Here is a 26,292-nt window from a genome sequence, read left to right on the forward strand (position 1 = left end):
CCCACATAAACACTGAATAAATAAGAGACAGGGAATATTCCACTGCTGAATTAGCACAAGACGCGCCGCTGTTGAACTGTAAGTATATCTTCCTCCGGCACCGGTAAGCAGACCGAATTAACAGCATGCTACAGCTTCAGCATTGCGTATTTCTCCCTCAACATGTTAATGTTGTCATGGTAGGTCGGCTGCAAATGTCAAGGCACATCTTGCTATTAATAGAGCTCTAGTTTTACAGTTAACATCTGGGTCATGTTTTTTTTTTTTTTTTTTTCAGACAGCAGTTAATTCAACATGTACCCGTTGAAATCCAGTTCGTGTTTTTGACAAGCCACTTTGTGCTATGCAAATTTGAATAGATAGACTCTAATAACAGCTTCTGAATTAACGTTGATTCTTGCCGCCGGTGAAAACAAGGCTCATGTGTCAGAATAATAATAGTGCCAGTCCAATCAGAGCCTCCATACTGTGATGGAAATACACACAGACCAAACAAACAATTTAATATACAATGGACTCAAAAATCAGCCGTCGGTTTAAGTATAGACTTCATTGCATAGATTGTAAGTTGTAAAAATGTTGTAGTCTTTGTTAATTACCCCAGATGAACCAACTATAATGGATGGAAGGCATTGAATGCTTAAAGAGGTACTTCACTGCTAGCAAAATGGGCTTTCAATAAAACATGGTTGCCTATACAGTAGAAAGGCAATTTTTAAAATTTATTTATTTATTTATTTTTTATTGGTGCTACCTGACTAGATAAAACTGAAAAATAAGGCTGTTGTCTTCCCTTTTGCCAAATAGGGTGGAAAACTTTCAGACCCATAATGTACTGGGCATGTTGCCGTCCAAGGTCTCCTATGGATATGCTTGACCAGAGTCAAATACCGCCTTGCTTTAGTAGGAAATACTTCTTAGCAAACTTTTAGTCATAATGGTGTCGACTTGTATTGTTCCCGGGTGCAAGAATTCAAAGAGTAAATGTTTAGTGATCTGTTAGTTGTTTAAAGAGTAGACAAAAGCCCTATTCGGATGGTAATTGTTTCTCATGTGGACGTCTGTAAAAATAAATTTGCATGGCACCTAAGTGATAAAACTCATTCAGATGATGATTTATTCAGTGAGGAGGAGTGAGTTTTGTAATCTACAGTCCTGGGAAGGCACTGCTCACTTGGTCGCATGATTGTCTGCTGTAAATAAAATGTCATATGCTTGGAATAATCCGAAACAAATTCACATTTAATTTAATAATAGGAAAATAATATCCTATTTATTATGTGATTATTTAAATATCCTGTTTGAAAAAGGAAGATAGACACACTATTGTTGAAATGAATTTCTGTCTTGCATTTTATCTCAAAATAAAGGATGTCATTTTAAAAATATGGAAATTAGCGGAATTAATGCAGCCTCTTATTTGGGTCAATGACATGACGGGTCATTTTTTTGTCCAAAGGCCTTAATAATAATAAAAAAACAAAGTGTAATAAAGTGTAAAATGTAATAAATGTATATATTTTTTTTTATTCAGGCATGATTTTATAACATAATATATCAACATAGTTCAAAATGGTATTAAAATGATGTGTAGAAGTTGTTGCTTTGTGTTACGCCCCGTTCTAATAAGAAAAGGGGCTGACGTGAGTTTGGTGGTAAACAGGGAAACAGACTCCAGCTGACAGATCACCACAGACATCAAAATAAGATCCACAAATGATTTATTAAGGTGGAATAAAAATAAATAAATAAATAAAGGAGCCATAGCTTCATGGTGCTCCAAGGCCAAAACAACAAACAAAATAGCTTACAAATAAAACATAAATACATGCCCTAACAAAAGAAACAAAAATACAGTCAACTTCCTAAAATAAACAAATCACAAACATGGTCAAAATAAATGGCTGGAAACCCCTACGTTCCTAAAGCATAAGCAGAAACGTAGTTAAATCACTTCACAACAAAAGCATGAACAGTTTACAAAAACAAGTGGTTCGAGATCTGCCGACGGGAGAAGGAATCCGGAGCTCCTCACGCCAGAACGCCAACGCCAGAATGAGCTCACCATCTTCCAAGAGCACCGCCCTTTTAAAACGATCAACCGCAGACTCAGCCAATGACGTTTTCTCTGCAGCAACCAATCCCTGCAAAGAAATTTAAAAATAAACACTCCACACAGAAAACCGAATATGCCGAATATCGTAACACTTTGTTATGAGAAAGAATGTCCGGAAAAATAAATTTCATTTCATAATATCAACCACTATAAAACATGGGAAACGTTGTAATATTTTAAAAACTTAGTACTAAATATAAAATGTTTGATTGTCCTTTTGCTAGCTAGCTAGATATCAGCCTGTTAGCATTGTTTGTAAATATGGTCATTCAGTAAAACCAAAATTTTGGTTTAAACCAAATTACTTTTTTGGTGACAAATGTTGTCCAACTTGTAAAAAATGACGAAGCAGTGTTAATTGATTATAAAAAACACATAATCTCATTGTTAACACTTAATAAAATGTCAAAATTAATTATATCTCCATTATGTTTTTTTTTACACTTTTAAAAACCTTATTCGTAAATGACTCATTTACATGAGGTAAACATAAAGCTGGTTGGTTTATATTTTTAATGTATATCATTGTAGGCTATATAGGCTAATATATTTTTACATTGTATTTGTGTAATGTCCCATTTCAAATGTTTACATGTTTTTTTTTTTTTCCTTTTTCTCCTTTCGCTGAGGTGGAGCGGGGATGGAATATTGTAATTGTATAAATAATTCCCAGCATTTCAGTAATAAAAGTGTACATCTTTAAAATGCACGCGAATTACAGTGAAGCACATCGGTTATTGTTTGGTGTTCTGCAGTGGTCAAAAAGGATTCAAACGGTGAATTTTGTATTGATTTCCTCTTGTAAACTCAGAGATGTGGATTCGTAATGCAATTAAATTACCACACGACCTTGGCATTTGTCAATGTTGGTAATTTGAGAACAATTAGGGGTGTAAGAAAATATCGATACACGTGAATATCATGATATTATGTTTGGCGATACTGTATAGATTCTCAAAAACATATGCATATGGTGGTGTGCTCTTTATGACAAAATTAGATCATCTTTCTAAAAAAAAAACAAGAAATATTGCAATATACAGTATCGCCTTTCTTACAGTATCTCAATATATCACAGTATATCACAAAGTATCACTATATACAATAATACTAATTTGCACAGTTTGATGTGATATGAGCTAATTTTGTGATCTTTAGATTTAATCACCATTGGCAGATTTTCTGTAAAACTCTTTTTTTTTTCTGTTGGTATGAACAAAAGTGGCAGACATATTACTTACTTGTTAAGATGACATTTTCCGGTGCAACTTCTTATTTTGAACATACTTCCAAGACGTAGTATCTGTAATTCTGAAGTACAGTGAATATCCACACTGGTGCTGTGACTCACAGCCCACACATACACCTCAAAACATTAGATGTATCCAATCTGAGGGCGTACCGATGCACAACCCATGTAAAGTTGATAATTCCGCAATTAACTGCAGTTGCAGGTTTCAAACAGAGATGGTGACAAAGAGGCAAAACCTACGGACAGCAGCTTTAATTACAATTAAAATCCAATAATACCAGTACTAGAACCAGTGAATGCACTATTACCACAGGAATGAGCGCAACAGTTATCATATGGTGTTCCGTAGTGGTCAAAAAGGATTCAATCAGTGTATTTTGAATTGAACACCTCTTGACAAAAAACGGTAGGTAATTTGGCCGGGGATTTCTTACGTGGGTGGTGAGAGAAAAACACTGACATTCTGGATTCAGATGGCAATAAAATGACCAACTAGCCCCTGTAAATGTTGAAAATACCTTACGTCCCCAAGAGAAACAGTTACCGTCTGAATAGGGCTAAAGTATGTTCAATGATAAAACTACTACTTACAGTAACTGTTCTGTTAATAATCCTCCATCAATTTGACTGTTTGAAATGATCAAAAATGATCTGTAGTTTTCACAAAAGGCCTGTAGCGTTTTGTATCATCCGATGGACTTTTGCTGACAAATAAATGTGAATTTCTTGGTCCAGGTAACACGGAAAATGAATAAACATTGCTCATTTACATATACTGAAGAGATTGTAACAATACAAAGAGGGTTGAAAATTGGCGACGTTACACTTAATTCAGAAGACAGACCAAACATTACACATCCCAGTTTCTTCAGCAACAGGTAAATCTGACCTACAGGTGAAGTGAGAAATGATATAAAATTGTTTAGCATTTTCTCTAAGGAAATATTTTTAAATTCTTTATGAAGGTATATAATGAGGACACCCTTAATTAGAAGTGTTTATGCTGGGAGGTGTTGCAGCTCTGTTTGTGTGTGAAGCCTTCAATGTGAATTTTGGCCTTGTTCTTATGCCTCAATAGTCCTTTAATATTCTTTTAAGCATGTTTAATTGCAAGTGAGAAATAATGTGCTCTGTTTAATGAATGTTCACTTTTCTGTTTATGTTTAAATATTGATTTATTTATTTTTGTGTGTGTGTGTGTGTGTGTGTATCCTAGAAGGTGTTGAACATCATAGTCAAACACTAGATGTTTTGAATCATAGCACCAGAACTAAAGATGGTAGCTTCATTAATTAAGTGCTTGGGTGTAGATGTGGGTGTTAATAGGTGTAGAAATACATAGGTTTTTGCTTTTTTATTTTCAGGTCTGCTTGTTGTTGAAATAAATAAGTACTGTATTCATTTTCACAAATTGCTTTCAAATAAATCTCTTTATTAGTGAAAGGAGCTGTTTAATCGTAATAAAATGTATACTGTCCACCCAGGATGTCAAACTAAATATTATATGACCTTGTTTTATTATGTATGTGGTTTGCTTTCTTTCTTTTTTTTTTTTTTGCTACCCTGATACCAAAATCTGGGGCATTTCTAAATGCAGTTTAAAACCCTGATTTGATTGTGTCATTTTAATATTTTAGCAAAATTTTAATAGAAATTAAAGGGTTAGTTCACCCAAAAATGAAAATTCTGTCATTTATTACTTACCCTCATGCCGTTCCACACCCGTAAGACCTTTGTCAATCTTCGGAACACAAATTAAGATATTTTTTTTTTCATAGGGAGCAATGACACTTCCTCTCTCGAGAGCCATAAAGGTACTAAAAACATATTTAAATCGGTTCATGTGAGTACAGTGGTTCAATATTAATATTATAAAGTGATGAGAATATTTTTGGAGTGCCAAAAAACAACAAAATAACGACTTATTTAGTGATGGCCGATTTCAAAACACTGCTTCAGGAAGCATCGGAGCACAAATGAATCAGTGTGTCGAATCATGATTCAGATCGCGTGTCAAACTGCCAACGGCTGAAATCACGTGACTTTGCGATCCCAACAGCAGATTCGATACACTGATTCATCTGTGATCCTATACTTACTGAAGCAGTGTTTTGAAATCGGCCATCACTAAATAAGTTGTTATTTTGGTTTTTTTGGGCGCTCCAAAATATTCTCTTCACTTTATAATATTAATATTGAACCACTGTACTCACATGAACCAATTTAAATATGTTTGTACCTTTATGGATCTTGAGAGAGGAAATGTCATTGCTCCTTATGGAGGCCTCACGGAGCCATCGGATTTCAACTAAAATATCTTAATTTGTGTTCTAAAGATTAATGAAGGTCTTACCGGTGTGGAACGGCATGAGGGTGAGTAATAAATGACAGAATTTTCATTTAAAATAATAATAATAATACAAAATTTGATAATGTGGTTGAATGGTTGAACTTAGCAAATGCAGTCAATTATATAAAAATACATATAGAAAATGAGAAAATGGAATTAGATTGTAACAAATTATGCTGTCATGCTGTTAAATATTACATTTTTAGTCATAGTTACATTTTTTTTTTTTTTTTCAGTTCAGTAGATTTATTATTTATTTATTTTTTGGTTCCACTTTGTATTAGGTGTCTTTAACTACTATGTACTTATATAAAAGAAGTAATTGTTAGGTACAATTATTGTGTTGATGTTGTATTGTTAAACACTTGTGCTGCTATTGAGGTGGATACGGGTAAGGTTAGGGACAGGTTTGATGGTATGGATAGGTTTAAGGCATAATTACAGTGTAATAATAGATGTAATTACATACATTAATTACAGCTGTAATTACTTTTAAATATAAGTACAATGTAAAAAATCAAATAAAGTATGCACACATGTTTGCATTGTATCAAATGAGTTATTTAAATGTTAGTACATAGTAGTTAAAGACACTTGATATGAAGTGGGTCCTTTTTTTAAACTTTAACAATATGTCATGGTGGGAGAAGCCAAAATCACCAGTTTAAACACATCTAATGTGCTGATTTTTATGCCATGATTTTATGTTACATAACAGTTTATCTAACGTATCTTTCAAATAGAAATAGTTCTCTAAAGACCATGAATTTTGTGCCAAGAATTTTGTTGGAAGGGCAGAGTGCACTAAGAAGAAATTTCACCAAAAAAGCCCACTCTATTTAATACCTCTGAATCGTCGCATTCGACCGAAACCCTTTCAGTGCTCAGGGCAGATTTGCTTTCAGTGCGGCAGGAGTCTTGCCGTTCTCAACGCTTGACTGTATTTGCATAGTGAAGGATTATGGCGGGCCGACAGAATGGCCCCTGCGGTTTCTGAAAGGGTCCCTGGAGAAATGTTGAGCGATTAGCTACTTTAAATATCCTGCTGAGGGACTGTCTTTTGGTATTAGGTCCTCTGTGGATCATTACGATGATGAGCTCAGAGGGTCAGTTTTATTTAACAAATGTTAGCCCTTTGTTACAAAATAAAGACTGACACAGCCGTGGAAACTTTCCTCAGGAAAATAGTTATTTTTGTTTTGCAAGTATAACGGGAGGAAGCAGATGGAATGTGTTTGTGGAAGTTGTGCGAAGCCTGCGGTGCTGGAAAGGTCTGTGTGTGGAGTTTATTCCAAAACTGTGTGTCTGTATTCTTCTGTTCGGATGATAGAGTGCCTACACTTCACAGGAAGTAGATTCCCTCTCAGACTGCAGCGATGGAGGCTTATGGCAGCAGCGATAAGACACAATAAGAAGCAAGTACACCTCTTCACACCTGCTTAAAGTGCTCGATCAGCAGAAACCATGCATGTGAGCTGTGAGGAAGGAGAGAAAATTAAAGGAGGCTCTACTGTCACAGTCAAAAAATTTGAAAATTCGTTGTAATTATTAGTGGTTCAGACGTGAAAGACAGCTCAACATTCTGCAGCTTTTTTAAGAGAGGTGTGCTATTACTTTTTTCAAAGGAATATCATAGAGACATTGGGATAGGCTCTGGCAACCACCCACATAATGTTAATGTTAAGAACATAATGTATGTGGTAATAGTGCATTCACTGGTTCTAGTACTGGTATTATTGGATTTGAATTGTAATTAAAGCTGCAGTCTTTACGTTTTGCCTCTTTGTCGCCATCTCTGTCTTAAACCTGCAATTGCAGTTATTTGTGGAATTATCAACTTTACATGGGTTGTGCTTCAGCACGGCTGCTCAGCGCGGATTAATCTTATGTTTTGAGGTGTATGTATGGGCTGTGAGTCACAGCACCAGTGTGGATATACACTGTACTTCAGAATTACAGATACAATGTCTCATCTGAACAAGTAAGTAACATGTCTGCCAGTTTTATTAAGAGCATAGACTGTTAAAAAAAAATATGGATGACGCACTCCACTCTCTTCCATTGTAGTAAAGTGAAGCCGCCAATGTTTCAATATGGCGCTGATATCTTGTGCCGATTTGGGACTGGGAATTTTGCGCAATAGTGAGCATGAAGTGGAGTCGCACGCTATCAAGGAGTCGCCCACATTCCAACAGAATCGTTTAGTACAGTTTACTGCAGAAAAAGTCAGTATGTCAGTGTGAAATAAACAGTTATGGAAATGTAGAAATTACAATTAAATCTCCAATCTCCTCCCTAAAATTCAGAAAAAAGTAAGTTGGTGCCTCAGTGAATACTTCGCTCAGAAAAGCTTTCAATCACAACTGTCAATCATGATGTCACACCCCTGTTTTTATAGAATCCAAAAAAATAAAAATAAAATAAAAACGAACACTTGAACTTACATGCGCATGATAACTACATATAAGGACAGAAACCATCTTTAGAAATTTAATTGTTTGGTTTGTCTCACTTCCCATTAAATTACATGGAAAGGCCGGGGTTTATGACCTATACTGGGACCAACCACCTGGGGGCGATCTAGACCCTTTGGCTTCACTTTTCAAGACTTGGTTCAGACCAACAGAAAAAAAAAAAATCTGCCAATGTTGATTAACTCTATCGATCGCAAAGATAGCTCAGATCACTTCAAACTGTGCGAATAGTTATTGTTGTTATACTTTGTTCTCAAATTGTTAATGTTAACAACATTGCATGACTATGTGTATTTAGTGTGTATTAGTGTTATCTAATTAGCATTATTTACCCAATGAACCATTAAAAGGTCTTACCTGTCCAGCAGGAAAAAGCAATGTCTGCGCCTGCTTTAAACCCTTTCAAAACATGGAGTTCATGCCACCTTTCAAAAGCCCTTCCAATATTTATTCATGTATTCGCATGGGCCCGGTCGCATTCCCTTTTTTGCTTTAGTCTTTGGTAACACTTTATTTTACAGTGTCCTTGTTACACGTTACATGTAGTAACTGTAGTAATACCTATAAATTATGCCTAATTATATGCAACTAACCCTAAACCAAACCTCCAACCCTGATCCTAACCGTAAAGTAAGCACATGTACATACATCGATTCCTGTGAGTATAGTATTTATTTGGATGTTTACATTTGTTTATGAATGAGTTTGAGGCTGTGCTCCGTGGCTATCGGCAAAGTCCCTTTAAGACAAGTCATTTCACTCGGCGGCCATATTTGAAACGCCTCTCAGGCATCCTGGGCATCTTGCAGCTCCTATCTCTTTGAATGGGGAAACATCAGATTCTCCAAAACTGTTCGTCAACCTTACGATTAAATTTGATATTTGAAATCACCAATGAAATCTAACAACAACCGACTCATAAATTTAGTTTTTCCAAACGCTCGAATCATGACAAAAAAAAAATTTTTTTCAGGCTGGATCAAGCTAATGCGCATGCGCAGACCTAAATGCGCGTCTCTTTGGAGGCGCGCGTCTGACTGTTTCTATAGAAACCGGTGATTCTAACGGCCGCTGAAGTGATGCAATGACTTTACCAGTCGGCAATTGGCTGGTGACATGTCTTGTGTTATTCTATAGTCTTTGCTAACGGCTAATGCTACACTGTTGGAGAGATTTATAAATAATGAAGTGTTTATGAATTATACAGACTGCAAGTGTTTAAAAATGAAAATAGCGACGGCTCTTGTCTCCGTGAATACAGTAATAAACGATGGTAACTTTAACCACATTTAACAGTACATTAGCAACCTGCTAACAAAACATTTAGAAAGACAATTTAAAAATATCATGTAATCATGGATCATGTCAGTTATTATTGCTCCATCTGCCATTTTTCGCTATTGTCCTTGCTTGCTTAACGAGTCTGATGATTCAGCTGTGCACAGATACAGACGTTCTGCCCTTGTGTAATGCATTGATCATGGGCTGGCATATGCAAATATTGGGGGCGTACACCCCGACTGTTACGTAACAAACAAAATCCCTAAAGTATTTCCGGAAACATTATCAAATGCAATTCTCGAAGATGGATTGACAGTTTTGCTTTGATCAACATGTCCAGCATTCATTCTTCTTGTGCCAGAGTTTATAATTTCCAGCATGTTTTCCATAAAGCACTCAGCTTCTACAATTGCATGCATTCAATGACATGACAGACCAAACATTTATTCATGGGATGAGGAGGTAAATGTGCATGAATGCATAATCCTGGAATTGTACACACTGTGGCATGTGTGTTAAATAAAAATGGGTGTTGGCTCCAAACAACCATTCAATTTCCACCATTTCACAGACAATAAGACAAACAGCATTTGTAGTATTTAAGTAGTTCAGCTCTTATACGTCAGGTTGTGATGTTAAGCAGTAATTCAGAAGTTCCATCAATCAGAAAAGCCGAGGGACACTCCCAAAGGCCCGATATTTACAGCCAACATGTTTTATGCAATGCAGTTTAAAGGCTTCTGTCTTCCTATCAGAATTCTAGGCTGTGTTTGTGTTTTATGCAACACACCAGCCCTGGTTTTAGACTTTCTAAAAAGGGGAGGCCACTGATGAATGGATGGGCATAATGTAGTGTGTGTAAGTGGAGGAACACAAGCTATGAAACTGGGTCTATTAAAATAGTTCAATACTTGTATAACAACAGTTAGAGTATAAAATACACATATGCAGTACACACTCAATTTTTAGTACCATGGTATTATCTGAAGTACCAAGAGTAACATGCAAATGCTGCGGTGCATAACTATGAAAAGCATTCAGTACCATGCTCTAAGGTGAATTACCATTGCTTTTGTATGGAAGTAAAGTCAGCCTGTGCACAACTCTAGACCTCTTTCTTTCTCACCAATCTTAAAGTGTATTTCTGTTGCATTCACAGCTTAGGGACTGGACTATGCTGTTCCTTTTCCTTGATACAGAGCCCAACCCAGAGCTTCATGAGAGGCTGTTTCCTCAGATGGAGACTGGCTTTTTCCATTTAAAGGAATATTGCAGTCTCTTTGATGAAATATAGACGAGCGTTATGCATAAAGCACACAGGTTTTTAGATGTTTGAAGATCCGGTATTTTAAAACTGTGTTATAATTCTTATTTGTTTCTTTTTTTACTGAATTTATACAAATTTGCTTTGCACTCTAAACTGTCATTATTCATGATTAATTTGCTTTTCTGTACTGCTCAAAGCAATGTTAATCCAAAATTTTAAAAACTCTATAATTACTTACTAAATGTAAATGTAGTCCTGAGGGGTTTCACTTTCAGCTCATTTGAGGCCAACAATATATGTAGTATGTATGCATGTAAAAAAGTATAATTAAATGAAAAAGTGGATGGATGGATGGATGGATGGATGGATGGATGGATGGATGGATGGATGGATGGATGGATGGATGGATGGATGGATGGATGGATGGATGGATGGATGGATGGATGGATGGATGGATGGATGGATGGATGGATGGATAGATGACGGTCAAGTATTCCATAGAGATGTGAAATATCATAATCAACTGGTAAACTTCCCTAACTTGACCCCTTTCCAGAAATAAAAGCAATCACAACATTTTAAATTTATAACATGACTTTTAAATCAAAGGTTTCTACTGTAAATAAACTGGTCAGCTATTGTCCTAGCTGAGCAAACAACAGCTGTGTGTCTTTAGAGCTGATCATCACGTCTGGATCACCCTTCAAGTTCTTATCTAACCCAGCAGCATCTAAACATTAGGATTCAACCTAAAGGCAGCCAAGTGGGTGATGCCTGTCTAGCTTCCCATTAAGAACCTGAGAATGAGTGATGTGACGTGACAAAACTAGAATGCTCTCTTTATCCGACATCAGTTGCGTGCTATGTGAACACATTGTAATAGTATATTTATTTGCTATTTCACATTATAGACGTGATAGATGATGTGTAGTTGAGTATACAGTATAAGCTGCAGAAACTCAGTCCTGTGAGCCTCTGAAAATCCTCTTATAGACTCTGCAGAGTTTCTGCATGTTGGCTTTATCACCGGCAGCAAGGCCAACCACATGAAACAATCAATATTTTCTGTATTTCTATATTTTTCCCATGGTGAAATACAGCAGGTGTTTAAAGGAATGCATCACCTAAAAATTGAAATCCTGTCATTATGTATCCGTGTACTTTTGCGTCCGTTTCTGTTTCCTTTTTTAAACCAGAAATGAAATATGGAAAATGCCTTAGTGGAGGTTTGACATTAAAAATTTCTCAATTCTCAAAAAGCAATGCGATTCTTGAAAGCAATTCTTGAAAGCAATGCGCTACAGCCGCGTCGCTGGGACATTAATGCTTTACGTGGCTTAATCCTACTAAAACAACAACCAGGGAGAAACTATTTTAAAGCCGGCAACGGCAACGTAAACAAATTGGAAGGACAGTATTTTAATGTTAAGCGTTTCTAATGGTTTTCTATAAGTGGAAAATGCTGAACGTTGAAAGTGCGTTGCCTTTATATTCAGCCTGACCTGCTTGTCTGCATATCTTTATTGGTCATTTAATATCAGTGTCTTAATGCATTAAGTGTTTTCTTCATAACTGTATTTTATTTTCTAGGAAAATGCTTAACGTGTTATTAATTGTGTTCATAGTGAGCTGCTTATAAGGTGTAATGAATTTGCTCCTTCAATATTACTAGTACATTAAGCCACATAAAGCGCTTATTTTTCATGTTAATAGAATGTCCCGCTTCGCTGGACGCGTTTGCCGACAGTATAGCATTCTCTTGGAGATGCGGCAGTATCGGACCCCTTGTGAGTGAGAATGGGTTGAAAATCAAGTCAAGTATTATCATGTTTCAGAGACATGGCTCTCGAAAGAGTGGGAGAAACAACAATTTTACTAAAGAAAACTTGTAAATTGACATTTCTTCGACTTTAATCTATCCTTTTTTAATTTTGGTTTATAAAGATGGAAAACGTAATAAAAAAAATCTCAAAAGAAGATGGTATCAGAATGTTCAAGCAGCTCTTTTCAATGAAATGGAATGCGGGGATTGACATGACATTAAAAAAGAACTAAACTTTTGACAAAAATAATGCAAGTGGTTTGAGCTATATGAGCTATATTTCAAATCAAGAAGTACAAATGCTATTTGAGAACTGTGGGGGAAAGGATGATTATCTGTAAGTAATAACTGTTCCTCAAACAAAGATACCCTAGGCATCAGAAGGCTTGTACTCAAATCATGGATCACTGTAGTTTTATGATGAGTATTTGTCATTTTTGGAGTTTGACATTTGTCTGTCACCTTTTACTTTCACTGCATGTAAATGAACTGCAAGATTATTCTGCCTGAGATCTCTTTGCGTGATCCACTGAAGACAGGATAAGACTGAATAACAGGCAGATAACAGATTTTTCATTTATGGGTGAACTATTTGTTCAGAGCCTGGGGAGCCCCAGATGACTGCGTTAGAGTACTAGGGGTCTGTCTGTCTTTTTTTTTTTATTATTGTTACATACCCGTCCAAACTGAACAGACCAATTAGCAATGCAACATGAGCCATGAGCCGTATCATGGCTGCAGCAGGCGCAATGATATTACGCAGCGTCTCTCACAAACGTCTCCATGGTTGCAAGGCACGTTCCCTGTGCAAGCAGGGGCTCACGGGCGCTGCGTAATATCATTGCACTGCTGCAGCCATGGAACGGCAGCAAAGTTCCTTGATTATTACGCCTGAATGAGAGTATAGTTCCTAGCCATATCAGCCTAGAAAATCGCAACTTTTTATTTTCCGTCGGTCTTAGTACACGATTTAACTACAGAAGAGTCAAGTTTTAAATAGGAAAAATATCAAAACTCTTTGGTCATTTTTAAGCGCGATGCTAACGGTCTAATCAGATTCAATGAACTATGCTAAGCTATGCTAAAAGTGGTACCGCCAGAACCGGAGATTGGCTGAATGGATTCGAAAACGGTAAAACTCAACTGTTTAACTCTAGGGGAGTTGGAAAATGAGCCTATTTTCAAAAAAAGTGGAGTGTTCCTTTAAGTTGCTAAAATATTTGACTAATTAATTCATCAGAGCAGTGCTTACAAAACGTTTCTGTGCGAGTGTGCATCCGTACTATACAGTATCTGTGTATGTTTGAAGGAGAGAGTATGCTCTTTCAGGACACCAATAATAATTTGTCGTTTTCATCCTATTGTTTACTATATTTATTTGCTTGGTCAGTGTTGTTGTGGGTTTTGGTTCTTTTGTGGTTGTAGGCTGTAGGACCAATTGAAATACCTGAAATCATTTGGCGAAGTGAAATGGAACTGCAATGTGGTCAAGACCTGCTAGAACTACTTTAGCTGTGCGTTTCCTTGAAAATGATTGAACACCTTTAGAATGTTGGTCAACCAATCAGATTTGAGCATTTAACAGCCCCGTAGTAACTTGTAGAATAACTTGTAGAATTTATAATAGATAATCTGTTAAGGGAATATATTTTTCATTATAGATTTATATTACCAACTGTGGCATATTGTAGCTATAGTTTCTAAATGTGTAAGATGCTATTTTTCATAACAAATGCTATAGATTAATAAAAAAAAAAAGGAAAGAAAAAAGTCAATATTAGCCTAAGCATGGTAATGAGAAACCATCAGAGGTCTTACCTGTAATTATAGTCTGTTACTTTTTCATAAGGGCAAGGACAACGTAAGAGCTTTAAAGTCTGGACATTCTTGAATTATAGACCAAACAATCAGTTTTCCCCATGTTTAAAATGTGTTCTGTTCTAATGAAGACTGATAGGAAAAACCTAACATCAGGAAATTAAATGTCAAACTGATAAGGTTCCAGATGCTTAAATACCATGAATTACATCATATATCCTATGTAAACAAGTAATTGTTAACTACTTTAGCAATTGTTACTTTAGCATTATTCGTCAGAACACCGGCGTGCCAGTACCTCACTGCATTCTCTTTTGTGTCTTGTCGCACTTAAATGGTATAAAAGCATTTGCATGAATAAGAGCATAATCATATAATGTAATGCAAGCTAAAGAATGACAGAAAGAAACAGTTGCTGCGTTAATCGCATTAAATATTATTAATGTGTTAAACTGAAAAAAAAAAAAATTGCATGCGTTAATGCCTTAATTTTGACATTACTAATATAATAAAGACCAGCCTGCGTCATTTGGTGCAACTTTGTGGGCATTCCAAAGAATAGCCATTGTAGGCTACTGTGATGCAATAGTCCACATTTTTGGAGAAATTCAACTTTGCAGAAGTATATGGAGTGGAATTACAGAGATTAACCTGCTCTCTGAATCACTTACTCATAATTCAGTTAATGTAGCACAGATGTGGAACTGCTAGCTTTGGCAATATGTTCACATAAGAGGTAGTGGAATTAATTTATTTACACTATATTTGATGACTGACACTATTGATTTCCAGTTGATGAACGTTTTGCCTCCCGTACTAGTGTTCCATTAGTTGTAAGATTACAGATATTCCTGACAGTTAACCTCATCATGCAACAAGACTTGCATGTCTCTGTGAACCTCCCTGCGGTGTGAATGACGGTCGTTGTGGAAGTGTGAATCTGGGCACAGTTGCCAGGATAAAGACGTTCAAAGTCATTGCATCATGTCACTGCTCTTGTGCAAGTGACACTGTTCAACTTGACGGCAGCTGTCACTCATGTCTCCTCAAATCAGCAGCTCTCGCTGGAAGTGAATGACTTCTGATCAATTTGCCGCTTTGTCTTTGTAAACGCACCGTTAGTCTTACTGAATGTAAAACATACCGGGATGCTGTGTCTGTTATTTTCTGCACACTTCATTTCACATATTCAGGCATATTATTATACCATTCTCATTGTCCAGTGGTGTTATCACACGGCACAGAGTCAGGGTCATCTGTTATCTTTTGCACCTTCACATGTGATTTTATGTTGAGTTGATAGTTTTTGACCTTCAGGACATGCTCATTTGAACCAGGAACAAGGTTCTGTTCCCTAAAGCTTTGTCCTGACTCCTCCGTTTCGTCTTCAGGTGGGTTATGGGCTGCGAGTGTTGTCTTGTTGTGGGTCTTTTTTTGCCTTTTTCCCTACTTTCAGTAGTGCCCTATGATTTCTGTTATGTGGAATAAATGGATGAAACTGTAGAATCCAGTCATAAAAATGGAATTTACTGTGTAATGCTAATTGCCTTGGAATTTGGCAAAAATTGAGTGAATAAATCAAAAGTAGGTCTGCACACTTAATCAAATCACAATATGGATTAGTGTCTGTGAATATTAAACAGCAAAACAACAACAACAACAACAAAACTATTTAAATATGAAGTCTGCAAGTGTTCATGTACTTCTCAAAGTAGTAGTAGTAGTAAAACTTTATTTTTTAAGAAATAATCATAGACATTTTCTTACATGTTTTACTTTTAATATTAAAGTGCAGCTTTTTGTTTGCCAAACGAATTGTTTAATTTTATTTGATTATATTTTAATAGATTAATTAATTTGTTAATGCTTAATAACTTCATTTGATTGTATTAAATCATAGGGGCCCTAAAATGTCAAACTTTTAATGAAATGTTGTTAAATTGTAAACATTTCATGATTTCAATTAATTATACATGCTTTTTAATTATTAAAAGTTAGTATAACCATTCAAATATTCCCTTATACAATAAAAAAAAAAAAAAAAAAAAAAAAAAAGGAATCCAGAAAAATTTAAGTGCAGGAAAAATGGAATTTGGGAAAAATTTAAATGGATTTCAAAGGGCCCTGTTCCAGTGTGATTTAAAAAATGACATTATACGATATATTTCTCTGTAGTTTCAGGACAACATTTTACGATGTCTTTACATCTCTGCATATTCCTTGCTGTGTTTCAGAAGGTGTTAAGATGGTGGCCATGTATTATGCAGCGTTATGTGCACTGGCTGCTGACAATGAGTCCCAATGCACACTCCCATAACGGTCATAATTCACACTTCAGGGACAGAGATTCACAAGTCTCGACAGTGAGGTGTGGGATAAAGTTTAATGCAGAAGAATACTAATAAAATCTCCAACAGAAATGCCTGGTTGCCAATGAATATTATCAGTCATTCTCCAAATACCTGTATTGCATTATACCACAAGATGTGTTCTCACTGAAGTGAAGTAATTTACAATACAATACAATACAAATCATGTTAACCTGCATTTTACAGAAATGTAGTTTTTGGCTAGCTAACTAGTTGTCCTAGCAAAAGAGGGTCTACAATACATGTGGGGTATTCCAGAAAGCAGGTTATGTGACATATCTGGCTAAGTTTATGGATAAATAAGCGGATAATCACAACTTTTGGTTTCAAAAATAGAGGAAACTTTCCGAATTTGTAAGTAACCATAACAGTTTATTCGCTGAAGATAGCCTGCTCCAGGGTTAGTTTACATCAGAGATGTGCAGCATATGCGTGTCTTAATGATGCAGCTCCAGTGCTGCTGTTGATTATTGCTGCTGCTGCTGTAAAGCAAGTAGACTTAATAGATACACAGACACATAAACATGTAAGATATGCTGCTGCCACATAAATAGACGTACATAAGTCCTGTAGGAGATCTAGGCAGGTGGAGCTGGGGGAGGTGGAGGGATTAAGAGGAACTCTTATAGCGTGCTGCTGGACTAGCTTACAGCAAACACTGAACCAGACTATTTAAATTTAAAGCAAGCAATCTCATTGACTGCAGGATCAGCAGAGGCCAATCAGCTTGTGCCATGCAATAATGATGTGATTGCTTGCAGACTGCATGTATAGCACAATCTGTCTGCGCCCTCCACTACAAAATGATGTCAAAATGCCTGTCTTGGCGAGTATCCTATTAAAAACAGTTGGTTATGTCTTAAGTGAACGTAAACAGTTGAGAAATAAATCGCATGTGGGGATCACTATCAGTATATTGAATCTGTGCATTGTGTCGTAAATTGATAGCAGCCTAATATTCTGCTGCTGTCTGTTTTTAATGTTAATTAAACAACAAAGGCTTACTGCAAAAAAGTCACTCATTGTTCTTCACTGAATAACTTTAATAAGGATTCTTCTGTATTCAATTTATACAGTGAAGACCGTGTTATTTTACATTTGATTGCTTTATTTAAAGGTGCAATATGTAATATTTTCTGTCTGCTAGAGGTTGATCGAGGCCTATTCAAAACAAAGGCGTAGCTTGATGACAAGTTTGAGTGTGGAATCTAGGGACATGTGGTCTTCACCTCAACGGCCGGTGGAAAACAATTGGGATAGGACTCGGGAAGAAATCATGTTCATGGATGTATTTATTAACATTACTGTAGTATGAAGCAGAGCAGGACTGAGTGTTGTGGGAGCTGAACGAGGCCGCTGGAGCGATTGCGCAACACACGCCGCGAGCAGCAGAACTTTTATTATGACACAGTCGCCGGCACCGCTTCCGCTTTTCCGGTCATGAGTCAAGTCAAGTCAAGTCAAATTTATTTATATAGCGCTTTTACAATTGGTAATTGTTTCAAAGCAGCTTTACATATTAGAAGCACAGAAAAAAAAAGGGAAGTGGTTAAAACTGTACAAACAAGCGTGGTAATATGTAACATATACAAGATGGTGCTACATTAAGCCAATGTCGGCTGACTTCCAGGGGTGGAAAAAACCCCCTAAGAGAAAAACCCTGCGTGCTAGCACTGGGAAAAAAGTCCTAGGAGGGAAAAAAACCCTTGGAAGATATATATATGTAAATGTATATGGAGATCAAAATCTGAATTGTACATTTTTATTATAGAGATTAAAAATCGATTATATATAAATATATGTAAGCGGATACGGGGATCCTGGGCTACGTTGTAGTCAGGTCCAGACGCAGGTTCTCCATCTGACCTGGATACGGCCTGGATCCAGCACCCGGCAAACCTCAGGATAAGCAGAGAGACAGATATTAGCGTAGATGCCATTCTTGTTCTGATGTACAGGTATATCTAGTGTTATAGGAAATGTTCTCGGTTCCGGCCGACCTAATTATTGCAGCGTAACAATCCTTTAACGGATTTGAAAAATGTTAATGTATTGATAATGTGTTATGTGTATGCAAGAGCAAAGAGATGTGTTTTTATGAGATGAGTATAGGTAACGCAGCTCTGTTTATCAAATTAGATACATTAGAGTGTGTTTCTACAAAATAAAACAATTGACAGGCGACTCCTCACACGTGCCTGAGCCTTGGTTAAAATTGCAATTTTCTCACAATTTACAAATAGTTGGAAACATTTGGGATATTTTAAGTACTCAAGTGAACAAAATATATAACACTGGCCTAGTGGTTTATGGTCACCTTTAATTTCTATACCTAATATGCATGTAACTACTATTAAATCTATTGTTTCTGAAAACCTGAAAAGCACTATTTAATTTGTACCTTTGTAGCCATTGTAGTTTGATAATTTTTACTTATTTTATTACGGATTATTTACTTGTCTTTAATAGTGTTTGACATTTTTATTTAATATTTATATTTTATATTATATTTATGTAGAATCTTTTCATTTGCATTGTTCTTGCATTCCATGTAAAAAGTCTAGCAAGTAAATAAAAAAATGTACTAGCTAATGGCGACTCGAGCTTCAGTGTGTCCGTAGAGGGTTGTACACAAACAATTAGTTCTCTTACAAAATACAATCATAACCATGCTGTTGTATATTCACCAATATGTGCATATGCGAGTCCCTGAATGTGAGTACTCTGTGCTCCCACAAAAGTGATGTGGAGTGTGATGAAATAAGAGAAGAGGGTCTCATTGAAATGTAACCACAAGTGGTCACAGCAGAGACTTTTGAAAACACGTTTATATCAGTTTGAAATGGTAATGCACCTCGGTAGACCATCACTTGTGATCGGATCACCAAAAATGCATGTAAATATCAGGTGGAACAGAGCCGCAGGTGTTGGGAGCTGTTTTCACCACATCAAGCACCAAGTTTTAGACAAGTGTGAATTTTAATATGGAGAGAATGGGTTGGTAGTCAACCAGGGGTGGCTGATCATAGCAGCTTGGCTGAATGATATAAACTAGGGCTGGACAATAATTCAATATCAATATATATCGCGATATAATTCTTTTCGATAACGGTGATATGATTTTTAAACACATTTCCGGTATTTCGATATACATTAAAGCATTTCTCACTGACTTGAGGCGCAGCGGTTAGAAAGAGCAGAACAAGATTGGCTATTTGCGTGATGACGCACACCACAGAGACACGCTGCCATCAGCGTATCTATTGGTTAATATGGTTTGTTTAAAATAGCAACGTGGAAAACAGACAGAGTTCAGATAATGTATGTTTCAGTCGATGGATGCGCAAAACGTTACAACAACGATAATCAAAAAGCATGGACAAAACAGTCACCCTTTGTAAAATGTTAACAGCTAACGTTAGTGCCGTATGCTCTAATGTCCAGTCATTTACGCCTTCATCACCCGGGTGTTGATAGCGCGCGAGCGCAGGTGAGACCTGAACAGCACACATTGCTATCTGTGTTTAAACTAAACTCAGTTAAGCCTTGCTGATTTAAACCTTCATGAACAAGTCGCGAAAGAGAGGGAACTCGCACGCGCTATGAGAAGATTTGTGTGCGCTCATCCGAAGCGCGCACACGCTTATTTCAGACAGCGCGCAAATACTGAGTTCTCTTTCAAGTCTTGCGCTTCGACGGCCACATTCATACAAAAAATGATGTCAACATGCCCGTCTTGTCGAGTATCCTAGCAAACATAGTCAGTTATGTCTTAAGTGAACGTATAACAGTCGAGAAAGACAGCGCATGTGTAACAGTATATGTACTGGTTGTCTTAAAGGGAAAAAAAAACTATTCCTGCTGCCTGTTTTTAATGTTAAATCAAATAACAAAGAAATCACTCACTGATCTTGACTAAATAATGATTCATCTTATATACAGTAAAGATAATATGCAGTGTTATTTTATATTTGATTTCTTTATCCATTTTCTGTACCTGAAAACTACTGTTACATACCTGAAAAACCTGAAAAGCACTGTTTATTTTATTTGAATATTTGCTTTATTGTACTTATTTGTGATGTTTCTTGTAGTTTGATTGTTTGTTCTTATTTTCTTTATTTTTATTTGACAGTAGTCCTATTTTTAGGGTCACGGTTTCGGTGCGGTACAGACATCCATTGTGGCCGTTCTTGGCAGTTTTTCTGAGGCTATTATATAGTTCATATCGATATCGGAATTATATCGTATCGACCGAAATTTAGAATTATATCGTGATATAAATTTTGGCCATATCGTCCAGCCCTAATATAAACTAGACTTTACATTTACGTAAGTTGTTTTCCCATTCATAATGCTGGAGTGTTTTGGGAAGTCTCTATGTTCACGTACACACTGCAGTTAAATTCAGTGGTCATCTCACTTTTTAGTGCTTAATCCCGTTCTGTTTACACACACTTCAGTAATAACGGGAGTGATAGCCGCATTCTTCAACCGAATTAACTTCCGGAAAATGCAGGTTGTGGCGACCACATTTACAAAAATTCTACGCAGTGTGTACGGAACCGATCTGAACAAAGTTGTCAATGACATATTTAAACGTTTGTCTGAGATGTTTCTCTCTTCTGTGTGTGAGGTGCAAAAAATAAATCACAGGGTATATCTATATCTATATCTTGATAGAAAACCAGCGAACAAGAACGAGCCCATAAAAAAACTAAATAAAAGCAACTGTGAAGCAGCTTTTCCAAGCATAAGCAAAACACAACGGTGCCTCCGTCAACTGTGCTTTAGCTAATATGCTGAGCATAAGGAGTCTTTTGTCACTAATTTAAACTCAATTCAATTAACATTTATTTGTATAGCGCTTTTCACAATACATCGCTTCAAAGCAGCTTTACAGAAATGTTGTTTTGTAATGTTATGTAGCAAGTTATCTAATTTCAGAAATGTACATACAAATCACGCAGTTAGCTAACAGTGTATTAATTTAAGCAATGTATTATTAAGGCAGAAACAATTAGCTCATTGAGGTAATTAATACATGTTAACAAATGATTATATAGGAAGATTTGCCTTGGTGCATTTTGATCCAGAGTTGCATCATTTGAAGCCCTCGCAGGAGTTGGTGCAGTCTTTTTTTTTTTTTACTTTGGTCATAATAGAGTATATACCAAACATGTGAGATCCCAGATCGTTGCTATGGTTACAGTGTTGTCAATTAACGCAGTTTTGGGAGTGAGTAGTGTTCCGTACACACACAGAACGATAATTTAGGAGTCTCACTCCCGCATTTAAATGTGGTTGTCAGTCCTGAAACTTTACAGTTTGTATGTGGCCTGTCATATTCTGGTCTCTAGATATAGGTCTGACCACTGAATGTTTATGATGTAGTGTTTTATAGCTGTGAAATATCAGAAGTAAACAAGTGTTGTTATTTCAGTATCTAGAAGATCTCTTCATTGCTCATCAGTGCTCATTTTTTAAAAGGTTCACTCAAACTTTAAATTTTTGACAGTATATATTAAAAAAAATGTATGTTTTTCATCTGTGGAAGACAAAGGGAGTTTTTGGAATAATAACTTTCTACGCTTCCAACATGGTACTCAAATATCATTCACATTTGCCTATATTCAAATACACTGTTTAGAGAGGCACCATACCAAGTTTAACATCAATGAGATCTCAAGAGTTTCATTGTTTCTTGCAAAATCATTTTATTTTTTTCCCTAATTTATTTTTATTTTTCCCCCAAATTCTGTGTTTTCCATATTAAATTGTAATAATCAGATTAATTCATAAAACCTTAACAATATAATAAGTTATTACAATTTTAACAGTACTTGTGCCCTATGAAATGTTATTTATTTTTTATTTTTTTTCTCAGAAATTCTGTGTTGTCTGTTTTAATTTTTCTGGATTTTGTGTTTTATGATTTAATAAAATGTTTATCAAAACAGTGGTAATCAAATAAATACATAAAGTTTAACAATTTGAGTAATCTTTTAAAATGTAATCAAATGAAATTTAAACAATTAAATCATAGATGAATAATTGTGTGATATTGTGTGACATTTTTTAAATGATGTTTTAATGAATTAACATTCTACATATATAACATAAATAAATATTAAGTATTATATTTCTATCATAATTTCTTTCCAAACTTTTATTTTGACAGGTTGTCATGAAAACCTTTGGGTTTCTGTGTATTTGAAGGTAGTTTTTCTCAAATAAAATGGTAAAATGCTGGTGAAGAGACTCTGAAAACGCTGAAAACAGCACAACGTGTCACACGTGCTTCAGTATGAGTGTATTAGACCAAACTGAGCCACTCATTCACTTTAACACTTTAATTTTCACATACACTTCCATGTTACAATATTTATGAATTCTATTTTTATGACTGGATTCAGTGATTCTGCATTTTCCACATCACAAAAAACATAGGTCCCTAGTAGGTCTCCATATCTAAGAGTACAAAAATGGTTCATTCATGTTGAGTTGAAATATTACTTTAAACAAGCTTGCTGAAGGGAAAAATATAAATTCTGTTTAATTCTCAAATCAATTGTTAAAATCCCTTCTTGCTTGAGTAGTAACTGAATAGGACATGCCATGACTTTGAGAAAACAAAATGTGTGCAAAATAAAGTGTGCCAAGATTACACTGGATATTTCCTCCGCTTCAGTGGCCTTCTCTTCTCTCTGGAGATCAGCTGTACCGTCCACAGGCAACAGCTGATTACAGGCAGCAGCAAGTGTGCACGGATGATGAGGTGGAGGATGAAGAACTTCCTGCCAGACTTTGTGCAAATCAGCCCAAGTTTGGAAAGGAGCTGTGGAGTGATAAGTGCACCTCCAGGAAGATTCATATTGCCTCTGTCTGGTGGATACTGCTCCACTAGATACATTATAAATCATTTACAGAGTCATTTTGGAAGGCAATATCCGCTACTAAACTCAGGCTTTTCTCCTTGTTATTATTCCAAGCCCTCCGAGGTCTGAGGGTCTTAAGCTTTAAAAATTGAAAATTGATCAGTAGCTGAGCAGGAAAGAGTTTCTCTCCACTGGGGATGACCCTCCTCATCATTAGCATTTACAGTGTTAGCACAGGCACCCGCGAGGCACTTTTCAGGGATGGGGACGAGGACCTGTGCCTGAAAAATATTTTATTTAATACATTTCTGTAATATTTAAAAAGAGATGTTGCTATTTAAGCTTGATGGAAAACCTGCGTACAGTATGTTTTATTTACTGATTGAGTGGCTCTCAACTGGTTTGGCTTCAGGACCTAGATTTTATATTGGATGACCAAACACAGTAAGTACCAAAATAGCTTACTGTACAAAAAAATGCCCTTAAAATCAAACATTAAAAATGTATGAATACTACTATGAAGAGCATAAGCTTAACAATAACAAGGCCATTTGATAGTTATTAGTGTAACATTTTCGGGTCCAATTCTCACTATTAAAGGATTAGTTCACTTCAGAATTAAAATTTCCTAATATATTCCTGATTTACTCACCACCATGTCATCCAAGATGTTTATGTCTTTCTCTTCTTCATCAAAAAGAAATGAAGGTTTTTGAGAAAAACATTCCAGGACTTTTTTCTACATATAGTGGACTTCAACGGGTTGAAGGTCAAAATTATAGTTTAAATGCAGCTTCAAAGAAATCTACACGATCCCAGCCGAGGAATAAGAGTTGTATCTACTGAAACGATCAGTCATTTTCTAAAAAAAAAATAAAATTATATACTTTTTAACATAAATGCTTGTGAAACACCATGCATTACGTTATCACGTTGGAAAGGTCACGTATGACATAGGTGGAAGTACCGCGCAAACGTTTACAAAGCAAACGTGTCAAGACTAAAGGCCTTTGCACACTGAGTTCGAAATTTTCGCATGCATTTTTCCGTATTGGCAATACTAAAAATTTGTCACACACAGAGACCTTGCACACTGAGTCCGATGCATATTAATGAATGCGTTGCGAAAAAAATCGCAAAACAAATCGCAAAACAATACAAAATGAAGTCTTCAAGCAGCAGTGAGCACAATTAGTTGTCTCCTCTCTTCTTAAAAAGAGAAAAAGAAAGAGCAAATATTGGGTCCATTCAATCCAGAGATTGCATAGAGAGAAAGGAGAATTCACCTCATCAAGGAGCTGCAGGATTATCCGAGCGTTTCAAAGATTACTTCAGGATGTCAGTTGCTCTGTTTGATGCTTTACTACTGGCACACTATGTCTTTATATTCGGTCACTTTGTATTCCTCACGTTATTTGTCATTCAGTGCTGCTGTTTTGTGCTGTAGACGACGAGGATCAACTTGTCAGATGGCATTCTAGATTTTTGTGTTTGCGTACGGTGGCTCTGAATTGTCAAAACATCTCTCAAAATGCGTGCCACGGATGCGAAAAACGCAGAGAATCGAACCTGATCCGAATATTTTTTTGACGGATGAAAGTTTCGGAGGCAGTGTGCAAACGCGATTGACATAACGTGAGGTTGAATTTATTTTTTAACGTGCAAAACTTTCGCATGCGAATTTCGGACTCAGTGTGCAATGACCTTAAGTCAAAAGGCCTTTACAAAAAAAAAAAGGTAAAACAACGTTGTCGGACAGTTTTGATGTTGGAGGAGAAAATGAGATGGAGTTTTTCGCCCTACTGCGGTACTGAGCCTACGTCACACGTGACCTTTCCAACGTGATTAAGTAAAGCGCGGTGCATCGCAGAGCAGTGCAAGATGAGCATTTGTGGTTTAAAAGTATATACATTTTTATTTATTTTTTTTTAGAAAATGACCAATCGTGTTTGCTAGATAAGACCTTTATTCCTCGGCTGGGATTGTGTAGAGCCCTTTGAAGCTGCATTGAAACTGAAATGTGGACCTTCAACCTGTTGGTAGCCGTTGAAGTCCACTATATGGAGAAAAATCCTGGAATGTTGCCCTCGAAAACAATCATTTCTTTTTCGACTGAAAAAAGAAAGACATAAACGTCTTGGATGACATGGGGTTGAGTAAATTATCAAGAAATTTTAATTCTGAAGTGAACTACTGAATCCGTTAACTACTTGCTTATTAGCATGCATATTACTAGGATATTGGCTGTTTATTAATACTTATTAAGCACATATTAATGCCTTATTCTGCATTACCATATTCTACATCCCTTAATGCCACCCAATACCTAAACTTAACAACTAGCTTACTTACTAACTATTAATAAGCAGTAATCAGGAGTATATTGAGGCAAAAGTCGTAGTTAATAGTTTGCTGGTTAGTGAGAATTGGACCTCAAACTAAAGTGTGACCACATTTGATTTATAGTTTAAATGTTTGGTTGGCACAAACCAGGTTTATCCTCGCTGCAAGCTAAACCGTATTTAATGTAGTATGGGTTGTATTTCTTTCTACCTTGCAGTTTTGCTTGTGGATTTTGTAGAAGAGAGAATGTCACACTCTTGCTGCCTCTTAAAGCTTAGGCAGCTCACTTGTTGCCTCACTGCTCTATCAGACAATGACTTCA

At 36.2% G+C, this 26,292-nt stretch overlaps 1 protein-coding gene across 1 annotated transcript in view; it reads left to right on the top strand.

Annotated features, from left to right (window-relative positions):
• The window catches only part of nlgn3a (neuroligin 3a), a 272,172-nt gene that overhangs the window by 52,143 nt on the left and 193,737 nt on the right, over positions 1–26,292 (top strand). The window lies entirely within an intron of this gene.

This window comes from Chanodichthys erythropterus, chromosome 1 (genome assembly GCF_024489055.1).
Source record: "Chanodichthys erythropterus isolate Z2021 chromosome 1, ASM2448905v1, whole genome shotgun sequence".
In the NCBI taxonomy this organism is placed as follows: Eukaryota; Metazoa; Chordata; class Actinopteri; order Cypriniformes; family Xenocyprididae; genus Chanodichthys; species Chanodichthys erythropterus.